The sequence below is a fragment of the Myotis lucifugus genome, unplaced genomic scaffold, assembly GCF_000147115.1.
Source record: "Myotis lucifugus unplaced genomic scaffold, Myoluc2.0 scaffold_87, whole genome shotgun sequence".
Classification (NCBI taxonomy): domain Eukaryota; kingdom Metazoa; phylum Chordata; class Mammalia; order Chiroptera; family Vespertilionidae; genus Myotis; species Myotis lucifugus.
The window spans coordinates 3919517-3931302 of NW_005871135.1; the positions used below are offsets into that span (position 1 = coordinate 3919517).

General features: G+C 52.9%; 1 long non-coding RNA gene across 1 annotated transcript; it reads right to left on the reverse strand.

Annotated features, from left to right (window-relative positions):
• Window positions 1-1881: 1881 nt before the first annotated feature.
• LOC111826518 lies at window positions 1882-8006 on the reverse strand. Its single transcript, XR_002829855.1, has 3 exons — window positions 7963-8006; window positions 3243-3324; window positions 1882-2272 (listed from the first exon to the last, which is right to left on the reverse strand). It is a non-coding gene; the product is annotated as an uncharacterized LOC111826518 (long non-coding RNA).
• Between the last annotated feature and the right edge of the window lie 3780 nt (window positions 8007-11786).

The following is an 11786-nucleotide window of genomic DNA, read 5'->3' on the forward strand; positions in this document are numbered from 1 at the left end:
GGGGGTGTGGGGGGGGGGGTAGGATCGGGTTGGGATAATCCTAATTTTATAATAACAAAAAAAATACACAAATAAATTTTTTTTGCTATTTCAACGTGGATGGGTGCGCTGGTATTATCCACTACTCACCCTTTGCGTTCCTCTCTCTACTATCCCGTCATTGTCAAGTATTCGCCGACGAACCTGTGCGGTAGGGATCCGGGAGCGGCATTAGCGAACTCACATCTCTCCACCCCCCTTCCCCCCCAACCTATCCTAACCCGATAAATTCAATTTCCTCCCGGGGATCTGAACAATACTAAGGCAGAGACAATATATATAGTTCTTCAGGTTGTGGGGGCCCCCCACCAAAAATTTCTTTTCGTGCTACTTCATAAGTGTAATTTGCTACTGTTATGAATCATAATGTAAATATCTGATATGCAGATGTATTTTCATTGTTCGAGACCCACAGGTTGAGAACCGCTGCCTGAGGGTCGATAATTGGACAGCCACCCGTGGCTGTGCAGAGCCAGGCACCCCAGGGCACCCAAGTTTGGGGTGTTGTTTTGTTCAACCCTAGCCACTCCTAAATTTTCAGGGGGTGGGGTCATTGAAATGGGGTTTCTTTTCGGTTTCCTGGGTGCTTGTACCCTGCCCTCCATTAAAACACCTTAAGCTAAGCAGAGTGGGAACAGGGACCAAAACCAGCCAAGTCCCAATTCCCAGCCTGGGGGCAATTGCTGGCTGACTGGTTTCCGATGGTCCATTCTTTTCAGCTGTCTGGCTCGAGTCATAGGGAAACTGCACCCTCTCCCCAGGTCCCCGTCTGCTGCTTAGGGGGAAATTAATTTTGACTTGAATTTAATTTTGATTGAGGCTGGATGAGTAGATGGGTTGTCACTAATGAGGATTATCACTTTGGCATGATTTCCCTTCACTATCAAAGCCAAACTTATTTCTGTTTTTTCTTGATCTAAGACCATATACCTGAGAGTTAAAAACCAAATCAAACACCAGCTTTGGAGCCCAGAGAACCTGGGTTCAAACTTCAGCCCCACCCTCACTACTGTGTGTCCTTAGGCAGGTTTCCTAACCTCTCTGAGCTCAAGGGTCCCACGCCAGGGGGATCTAGTAAGGCCTTTGAGAGGTAAGGCATGGAAGGCTGCCAGTCTGTAACCTGGAGCTTGGGCCCTCTTTCCCCTCTTCTCACAAGTTGGTGTGGACCAGCCCCTCTATATAAACTCTTTTGAGAAAAGTGCACAGATGCACATGCCTTCTGAGGCATATGATTCCAGTGGGTTTGTAGGTCTCAGATTGAAGACAGCCCCCTCCACCCTCCTCCTTGTCATGAACTATTCAGAAGGTATAGGCTTTCTGTCTGTCACTGATCGCTCTCCTCATCCCTGTTGGACGCGTGGAGGTAAAGGTTGTAAATATCAGGGAAATGTGAATGCACCAATTAACCAGCCCGACAGAGAGGGTGGCTGACCTGCAGAACCTGGTCCAAAATCACCTTCAAGATCATCCCCTCCCCGTTCTTCCTTCTCTGGTGTTGTGTCTCCACCTGGTGAACATCTAGTCCTTTTTGCTGGAATCCTCTAGCGACAGTCAGCCCACTAGGCAGCTGGCTTCATGATTGGGCAACTCCAGTCTGTTAAAAAAAACACAAAAAAACCCTTCCTGTTTGGAGTGGAAATCTGTGTCCCTGTTAGTTCTACCCACTGGTTTTAGTACAGCCCTGCAGGCATCTCTTACTGGCTCAATTATTCACTGCAGTCCCCGTGCCTGGCATTCTCTTCCTTCCTTTAGGCATGTAACACACTGAACTGAATTTGGCAATGATCACAGCACCATTTATTGAGTGTTTATTATATGCTAGGTCCTGTGCTAAGGGCTTTACACACATTTCCTTGCATCTTAAAGACAACCCCATGAGGTTGATTCTTTTCTTATCCTCATTTTGCATATGAAGAAACAGGTTTAGAGAAGTTCAGAGATTTACTCAAAGTCAAATAACCCGGAAGGAGCTGGAGTACATCCCAAACCCAGCATCTGCTTTTAGAGCCCAGGCTTCTGACCGTTACTTTTGTCCTGTGCCATCACGTGTGCCCACGGGGGTGGGGTGGGCGGTTGCCTGGGTCTGTGGGATATGCTGGCGATGCTTTTTGTCACGATCACTTGGGCGCTTGTTGAAATGCAGATTCCTCACCTCTACTCCAGACCTAAGAATCTGTACTTTTTAAACTCCCTTGGCCATTCCCATGTACAGCACCATTTGAGAAACACCGCCCTAGGGAGAGAATATGGGATATGGGTTTCAAGAGATCTGAATTTCAGTCTTGTCTTCAGTCTCTTGAGCTGGTTACTTTTCCTTTCTGGGCCTTTCTCCCAGTGGTAAAATGGGCACGATGTTACACCCAGTGTCTGCTGATGGTTGTGGAAGTCTCCTGGGCGGATGGCAGGCATTATAGGGTAGGCCTTCAGAGGGCAGAGGTGCCCAGGACAGAGGCTTCTCCTGCCACACATGGATGTGTGTGGTAGCAAGCCTGTGGCTCTCAGGAGGCCCTGCTCACCTCTCCACCCTCCAAGGCCTCTGGCCTCTTCTTTCTAGAAATATTGGAGCATCCTGGATGAGGCCCTTGTGCTCAGATTTCACTGCAAGTATGGTGGGGATTCAGGAGAGGTGGGTTGGACCACACACACACACACACACACACACACACACACACACACACGTCTTCCTCCTCCATGGCCCCATGATGGCCTCTGACCTCTCAGCTAGGAGGTGGTGTCCTCGAATTTCTGGGGGAGGGGGAGGGGTGGACCTGCCATGTGTGCATCTATATTGTAAAACCCAGCAGAAATGTACCTTTTCCCATGGGTGGCTGCTCTGTTGGCCCATGGGAAGCTCCAGAGAAATGTGTGACCGGAGGCTGGCTGGGCAGGGCTGGCTGCCAGGAGGATGAGTCCCGACCTCAGAGCTGTGCCGTGCACAGAGCATTTTCCATCTCAATCCTGTTTGATCCTGGGAAAGGCGCGGATGTATTAAACACGCATTTTTATAGAGGAGGCCATTGAGTCCAGGAAGCTGAGTGACACATCCAAAGCTCTGATGTCTGTGTGTGTGTTGGGGGGGAAGGTGGTAAAGTTTGAACTTGATCCCAGGTCCCTTGACAATGAGCACAGGGCCGTTTACACTGGATCCCAACCTCATTGTTCCTCTGCCCGACCTGGTCTGGCTTTGGTGCCAGAGCTCTTACCTGGAAGCTTGAAGACCTGGGTTCTGACTGGGCCACCTTCAGGCTGTGTGATCCTAGGCAGGGCTGGCCATCTTTTCAAACTCTAGTTTTCTGCAAAGGGAGAAGGAAAGGTGTTTAGTTAGATCTCTTGTTCTTTTTCTGCATTTCTAGGGAGGGGTATCCATGATGGGCTCAGGGCTCAGGTGAGTTATTGGGTTGGGTTGGAGGGCAGATGGCTTCACTGGGGCTTGCTCTGAAACCAGCCAGAAAGGCTTTTGTGGGCTCAGTGTCCAGGGGCCTCGGGGAGCTGGTTCGGGGGATGGTAGGAGGTAGCCCAGGGTGTGGGAAGGTTGCTCGCCTTGGAGTTAAATAGCATTTTGTACTCTGAACACTACAGGAGGTGATGGTGGGAATAACGGGGAGCCGAGGGGTAGCATGGGGTCTGAGACCAACCCAGCTGAGCACCCCTCTCGGGCCAGAATAACCTTGGCCTAGACCAGGAGGATGTGTACTAGTCCCTTGTCTCTCTTCCGGCGTCCCCTGCCTTCCTTGAGCCCGGCCCCTCCCGACTGGTACCTGTGCCTGGATGACTGGAATCTCTCCCGGGAGCCAGAGCTGAGCATCTGGCTGAGGGGATCCAGTTGTCCGTTTTCTAGGCCCAGGACAGGCCCCCCGGCAGCCTGGCTTCCTAACGCAGACCCCATTAACTGCAGCCTCTGCCAGCCACCTGCCCTCAGTTTCCCGCTCCATCATGCCTCTTCTCCCCCGATCGCCCCGGGGGGGGGGGCTCCCTGTTAGCCACCCACGGGATCAAACCCGTACCCCCTGGCCTGGCCATCAGGCCCCATCCTGCTCAGCATTCCTCCCTGCCTCCCTCCTCTCTCTCTGCTCTGCGGGCTGCCTGTGCCTGGCCTCTCTGCCGGGGACTCCTGAATGTCCTTCTCTCTCGGCCACTGCGTCATTGACCAAATTTTCCTGCCCCTCTGGGTCTGGCACAAATGTCACCTCTACTCTGTCTCATCACCCCACTCAGAGCAAGCTGTCCCCCTGCACTGGGGCTTGTTATGAAATCAGCTAGAAAGGCTTTTGTGGGCTCAGTGTCCAGGGGCTTTATTAACCACCTTGCCTTACACGTCTTCGTCTCCGAGAGGCACTCTGAACTTCTGGAGGGCAAGGCCCTGGCCTTACCTCTCGTCTCAGTGCCCACGAAGTTGGTGGGGTCCGACGGGGGCCTTCCTGGGTCTAGGAAATGCTCAGAAAGCCTGGTAGGGTTGGGCTGGTTTGTAACCTGGCTTGGTTTTTCTGCTCCTGACTCAGAGCATTTTGCCTGCACCCCGCTTTGCAAGGCAAACAGGTAGGGGTCCTCTCAGTGTGTGCCCTGGGCCAGGCTGGCTCCAGCCGAGGGACAGACAGAGAGGTGCCTTTGGTGTGCAGAAAGACTTTCCGGCCTCCTTCGGATCGCTCTTGATCAGCTTTTAAAAAAGTCTATTCTGGCTCTGCGGCATCAAAGACAGAGCAGCCTGGAAGCAGGTCTGAGAAGGGCGCCCGTCCGCTCCCCCACCCGCCGGCTGCACTTCAGGTCTCCTCCAGCCCAGATCCACCTGATTCCTTAGAATTCGTAAGGGCGTTTGCAAAGCAGTCATGAAGGGTCTTGGGGGTCACTGCGATGGCTCCAGCGGCTCCGTGGGGTCACATGACTTTCCTGGGGTTGCAGGTATTTGTGGCCAGAACATCCAGAGAAACTGTCTGTCCCCGAGGTCAGAGGGGGTTCTTGAGCCCCGAGGCCAAAGGGGAAAGATGAAAAATGAGGACAAAGAACTTATGCTGAAGCAAACATTTCTATAAAACACTGGGCTTGTAAAGCACTTTCACACGGCCGGTCTTGTTTAATGTGGTCCTTTAATGTGACTTTCTGCCGAGGAAACTGAGGCTCTGAGAGACGCGAGGCTGAGCTCACGCAGCCAGAAAGAGGCCACCCCGGATTCGAACTGCCTCTCACTCCACATCCAGTGCTCACTGCACTCCCCTGGCCTCCCTCCACAGAGGCAGGGCTCGGAGTGGGGGGCCAAGAGGAGGTGCCCCACAGTGACGGCTCCTCATTCAGAACGAGACTTTCCTCTGTGACTCTCTTGTGTTGGAGTCACTTTCCCCGCTGACATCCTGTGGTGAGAGTGAACTCAGGCAGAGGCAGGGGGGTGGGGTGGGACCAGGGAGAGTGGGCCGTGTCCTTATGGATTGAGTCAACACCCACACAGGTGGGCCCGGTGACCAGATAGGAGCTGCCTGTCCTAAAATAGGAAGCGCCCATCTCCCTGTCGGTCACAGTGGCTGCTGCCCTGTGGGAGTAAGGTCCGAGGGATGCTGGGGGTGCTGGAGGGAGATGGATGATGGTCCCGTTTTCCGTTCAGATGCTGTCCAAGCCCCTTGCCCAGTTGGAGGCTGGCAGGGGCCCCTGGAGTCCCATAACCTCCATGATGCCTTTGCGGTTGATGGTGCCACCCACTTTTGCCCTATTAGTTTGCCTGTCTCCACCCCTGCTCTGCCCCTAGACCAGTGATAGCGAACCTATGACACGCGTGTCAGAGGTGACATGTGGACTCATTTTTTTGGTTGATTTTCCTTTGTTAAATGGCATTTAAATATAGAAAATAAATATCAAAAATATAAGTCTTTGTTTTACTATGGTTGCAAATATCAAAAAATGTCTATATGTGACACGGCACCAGAGATAAGTTAGGGTTTTTCAAAATGCTGACACCGAGCTCAAAAGGTTCGCCATCGCTGCCCTAGACTGAGCACCCGAGCACAGGTGCTCATGGTGACCCCTCTGGGTGGCCCTGCAGCAGGCCCCACCCCCTCGGAGGGGGGACAGGAGGACACGTGGGGGTTAATGAATAAGCAAATGAATGAATGACCTCTCTTAGCATCTTTGGTGACTCTGTCGGGCTGTCACCAGCTGGAGAATATGTGACAACCGAATCCACCAGGAAATGGCTGTTTGACAGGGGCTGTGAGGACCCGGCCAGGCCAGACATCATGGGAGCTGGGCCCAGCTGGAGTCTTTCCCAGCAGAGGGTGAGCCATCAGCACTGGCCTGGCGCTGCTTCCCGGAGGAGAGAATTCCCAAAAGTCTCTGCCAGCCCCCGATAGGATCGGCAGGGTGTGTGAGGGATTTGTTTTCGGCCAGGATGTGGGGAGTTAAAAATAGCCGTCCCGATCCCTTGAGTTTGTGTCACGCTTGAGGCTGTGCAGAGCTCTTGGCTCCATTATCTCACTTGAGCGGCTCGGCAGACGCTGACGTAGGTAGAGGTCGCACTGCCCGCTTTAAAAATGAGCGCGGAGGCGTGTGCCCATTCCTCACGTATCCAGAATTTGGTGGCAGAACCTAGGTCTGTGCCCTGCCCCCTATGTCTGTACTCTTTACTCTTGGGAGGAGCCTAATCTAGAGGCTACAAAGGAGAAATGGGGTGGTTGAGACAATAGGGGTAGATTGTTAAGCAAAGCAGCAGGACAGTGAGAAGACTAAGGACCTAAGGATGGATCAAGGCCCCAGGGGACAAAGGCTCATGATGGGGCTGGGGACCAGAAGCTGTATGTGGCGGGGGCAGGGTAGTGATGGGAGTGGAGCAGAAAAGTGCCATCAGGACCCCAAATCGAGGTCCCAGATACCATAGCAAGGAGCGTGTGAACATGATGCTTTAGGCAATAGGGAGCCACTGAGGGTTCCAGAGCACAGCAGTTCCCACTTTATCGACAGTGCACAACAGTGCAGTGCAGTGGTGTGCCCCCCCCCACCCCAGCGTTGCTTCAGGTGTCATTCTATGGTGTTTGGTAGAGCAGGTTTTTTAAAAATCCTCAGAAGACACCTTGTCCTTCCCTGCCTTTCCTTCTGTACCCCGGCACCAAGGGAGAGGGAGGATCCCATGTTCTGCTGCCTTTGGGTTCTCGGAAGAACCAGTTCTAGGCAAAGTCTTTATCTGGGTTTCTTGGATTTTTCTAGTTTTTGACCCAGGTTCTTCTGGTTGTCTGTCTGTCTGTCTTCACCGTGGTGGCAGGAATTAATCGAGAGGGAGGAGGCGGCGGCTGAAGTTCTGGGCAAAGGCTCTTCTCCTCCCCTGGCTTGATTCACTGAAGCCTTTTCAGGCTGCTCTAGTGCCCCTGCCTCTGGGCTCCTTGTTGCTGACAAGCTCCCAGGCCCCAGAATCCATTCTCTTCCTCCCAGCTTCACCCCACCCCCACTAGGATCCCTGGCCAGGCCCCAGCTCCTCGGGGCAGGCTGGGCAACCACTCCAGCAACACTGGCCTCTCCTTCTGCACGTTCTAGTGCCCACTGTCCTCTACCCCATAGCTGTATCCCCACGCCACTCCTTCCCAGCTAGGCCAGAGGCCCCTGAGGGCTGAACCAGATCTGAGCTGGACAGACCATTGGAAATCTACAATCCACCCATTTTAGAGTTGGGCAGGCAGAGGCCTGGGTTTGCCTAAAGCTCATGAGAAGCTCATGGCAAAGCTGGGACTCGAACCCCGATCTCCAGCTCCATCCCGGCCTCCAGCCGTAGCGCCAGCCTGCTTTTCAGAACCACTCTCTCCTTTCTGTGCTCCTTTCTGTGAGAACCCTGGCTTTGCAGCCTTGTCTCCTCCCGGGGCTGGGAGCCAGCAGCGCCAAGCCTGTGGGTTCCCAGAGAGGGCTCCTGGCGTCGGCGGGCGTTGGCTTAGTCACAGGGATGAGATCACTACTCACCTCTGGATGGGGGAGGATGCCAAGCTTTGGGAACTTTCACTCCGAGCCACTTGACGATTTTGTGCCTGTGTGTAAGAAAAACAAACCTGTTGGTTGGGACTTTGCACTTGGCCTGCGGACGGCAGGCCTGGGGAAGCTGCTGGGCCACGATAAGCCCCTGGGCGGTGCCGTCTCACAGGTTCCCAGGAGAGTGGCTCTGGGTTGAGAAAGAGCTTGGACCGGGAGCCGGAACCTGCTGTTAGTGTGTGCTCTGCCTCACACTGGCTCCGTGACCCTGGACAAGGTGCAGGACCTCTCTGGGCTGTCACAAGAATTGCTAGCAGCTCAGACACTCCGAGTATTCTCCATGGGCAGACACTGGGCTCAAGCCTCTCCAAGAATTAGCCCATCGGATTCTCGCACCTAATCCGTGAGATCCTCTTATCGTCTCCATTTGGCAGACGAGGAAACTGAGGCCCAGAGAGGAGGAGTGACTTGCCTGGAGTCACCCAGCTGGAAAGGAGTGCGGGTAGAGTTGGAGGGGAAGGCTTCCCCACTCCACAGCTCACGGGTCAGTCACTGTGCTCTCTGCCCCCAGCTGCCGGGCCGACTCCTCCGGGATGGTGAACGTATGACTGTGGGGATATTAGGTGTGATGAAGCAGGAGTCTGGTGAAGGAAGTTCTGGGTGTGGAAAAGTCTGAACTAAAGAGACAATATGAACTACTTACTTATTTTTCTTGGAAAGATACACAGTGACTCAAATCAGCCAAACAAAAAGGCTTTTGAGTTTGGGTTTTAAATGATGCCTAGAGAAAGAGGACAATAGAGGAAGAGATAGCTTTCTTGAACACACTTGAAGTTTACTTCTCGCACGGCATTCAGATTCCACTAGAGCTTGTTTCTGTGGTTTCGTCACCTGGGTGAGTGTTTGTTGAAGCAAGCCTGTGGGGTGAGTGGGTGAAGGTGGGGTGGGGGACTCGAACCAATTTGAGGTTCCACTCCTCCCTCCTTCCAGAGAACCTATGGGTCCACCCTTAGGGAGAAAGGGTGCTCCATCTTTGGTGAGGCCACAGGTTGGTGTGTGGGGAGGGCAAGAAGTCTGGGGGAGGGGGCTTCCTGGAGGCGGTGTGGCTTAGAGCTGGCCCCAGGAGGACAGTTGCCCAAGTTCCTACAAACAGGTTTGCAAAATCACTTGTCTGGTTCTCTATGGCAGCCTTGCAGCCTGGTCAGCTGGGAAGCCTGGCAGTGAGGTCACCTGGGGGAGGAGTATCCAATCCTGCCTCAGTTTCCCCATTTAGGCCAGAGCACCCCTAGGTCCCCCGGCATACCTTTGGAGAGGGAGCAGAGGGGCGTGGATGAAGAAGCGAGTTTGAATTCAGGGATGAGTTTGTCACTTCCATGGCGTTTCTCCGCCTGCACCTCAGTTTCCTCCCCTGTCAAATGAGGATAATAGTGACACCTACCTCATCGAGTTGTTTTGAGGTGTGAGGTAATGCATGCAAAGTGCTTATCACAGAGCTGGCACAGGGTCAGCGCCTGTCATTATAAACTGCTGCCTGCGCTGTTGTTTTTAGCTCGGGACACACCTCTCCACCTTCACCTCTCCCCTCGCCAGCCACTGACTTCCTGTTGTTGACATCCTCCTCAACAACCAGCGCAGGGATTTTTAAGTATTTATATCCTTGCTGGAATTCCTCTTTGTATTGTCTAGTTAATTTCTTGATTGAATTAAGGCAAACAATTTCACTTCCTTTCCCGGGCAGGAGCAGGAAGAGGCCTGGTGCTTTCTTTACTGTGATTGAGAAGATTATTGAAATATTTGGTGAGGATGATGCCTTCTCCCCCACTCCTGCTCCGTCTTAGAACACCTCCACAGGCTCCATAAATCAAGCAGCGGCCACGTGCTTGGGAAACGTAAATCTTGTTGAGGATGTTGATGGGTTTCTGTTGGTGCCAACTCACAGTTTTGACACCTTCCTGTCCATTCACAGAGGGGTGGTTGAAGAGTCATTTTAAATATTTAGGATGAATGGCCTGTATATATTGGGGGAGTACTGGTCGATGGAGTGTAAACCAATAACCTAGGAGGCTTCCCATGGGAAGGAGTAATCAACTCTTCTCCATGCCTTGATGGTGTTGCCGGCATTGGGTTCTGGGAAGTGCAGTGGTTAAGGGCCTGGGTTCTGAAATTGACATGCTGGGGGCTTGTACTCCCTGCCCTGCCACTCAACCGCTGTATGAATTAGGGCAGCCACTTAGCTTGTCCTTGGCCCAGCGAGGGATACAATGGCACCTGCTTCCTGGGAATGTTGTACTTCTTTATTTCGAGACTCTCCCCAGTCTGACTTTCCAACCTCACCTCCTTCTCTCTAGTAACAACCAGGACCAGCAGGCCCAGGGCTCTCCTGCTTCCGGCTCCTGCTTGGGCAGTCCCCTCGACATGGAATGCCCCCACTCTGTCTTTGCTCCTCCTTTTTCCTTCAGAATTATCTCAAGCACTGTATCCTCCATGAAATTTTCCTATAGCGCCCCAACCGGTCCCCTTGAAATGCCTCCTCAATCCCTGCTATGCCTCATGTCTGCCACCATTGTTGGCCTAAGTGGGTTCCATGGAATGGCAGTTGGGGAAATGCTTTGTAACAAAGGAGTTTTGGGAAAGGCTTCGTGCTTTAATTATGCCCATTCGTACAGCACCAAGTCACCTTAGCAGTTTTAGAGGCTCTGAGAAGTCCTGAGTAAAGAAACCCGCTGGACTAGTTTACTCTGGAACTCTTCAAATCCCTCACCGGAGGACTTTCTTCTTGGAATACCCATTGACAAGGCCCTGTGACATTCTTAGGGATGTGGCATTGTGACATCTGTGTCATATTTTGAAGTTATCTCCCATTTGATATCAAGGAAACCAAGGCCCAGAGGGCTCAATAATTGGCTCCTGGTAAACCTGTGTGTCCCACCATCACCTCCTGGATGGATTGACAGGTCCTTTATGTGAATGTCCAGGGCCGGGTGGTGAGGAAGGGCTGGGAGTGACAACCAAGAACTTGCTTTCAAAGAGCTTCTGGCCTTTGAGGGGATAAGATGGACACATGGAATAGGGAGAGATTAGCTGCCAATCCTGTATCCACGAGCCCTTGTGTAACAGGAGCCCTGGCCCTGTCTGTGTCCCCACCAAAGAAGGACACGAGAGTCAGATGTCCTTCGAGAGCTCAGCACTGTCCCCCGGGCCAGGGGCCCTCCTGCCTCCCATCCCGATCCCCAGGGATTCCCATGACCCCACTGTGGGTTAGTCCTGCAGGCGCATAGCCGAGGGAGGGGAGGGACGGCACAAGGAAGAGAAGAGCCTTCTGTTTATCAATGCACAGGCTTCCCTTCCTTTCTGGGGAAAAATGCTTTCTTTTAAGATTCCCCTTTATTATCTGAAATTCTCAAGGGAGCAATTACCTGACGGTGGGAATTATCCGCTGTCTTTATTCCAGCGCCTGTCTGCCTGAGTTCCTTCTTAGGGTAATTGATTTTGGTAATTCAGAACTGGATGTTGTTTTAGGCTGGTGCAGAGGCAGGGGGATGCCCACAAAGGCATCTTCTGAGGCGTTGGCAGCCAGCGGCGCTGCTGGTGATGGTGATGGTGGGGGTGGGGCGGTGACTGCATTAATGTATTTCTTACCTTTGAATTTTCTCCTTCTTGTATTGAAGGTGCGTGGGTTGCACGGGAGCTTGTCTGACTGTGGAACTGGGGGCAGGTTTGCTGTAGGAAATGAGGAGCTGAGAGGTAGGCCTCAGGCCTGATGGATTTGGTTTCCCCTCACCCCAGGCAGGTCAGTCTTGGGCATTGGCCCTGGCCTG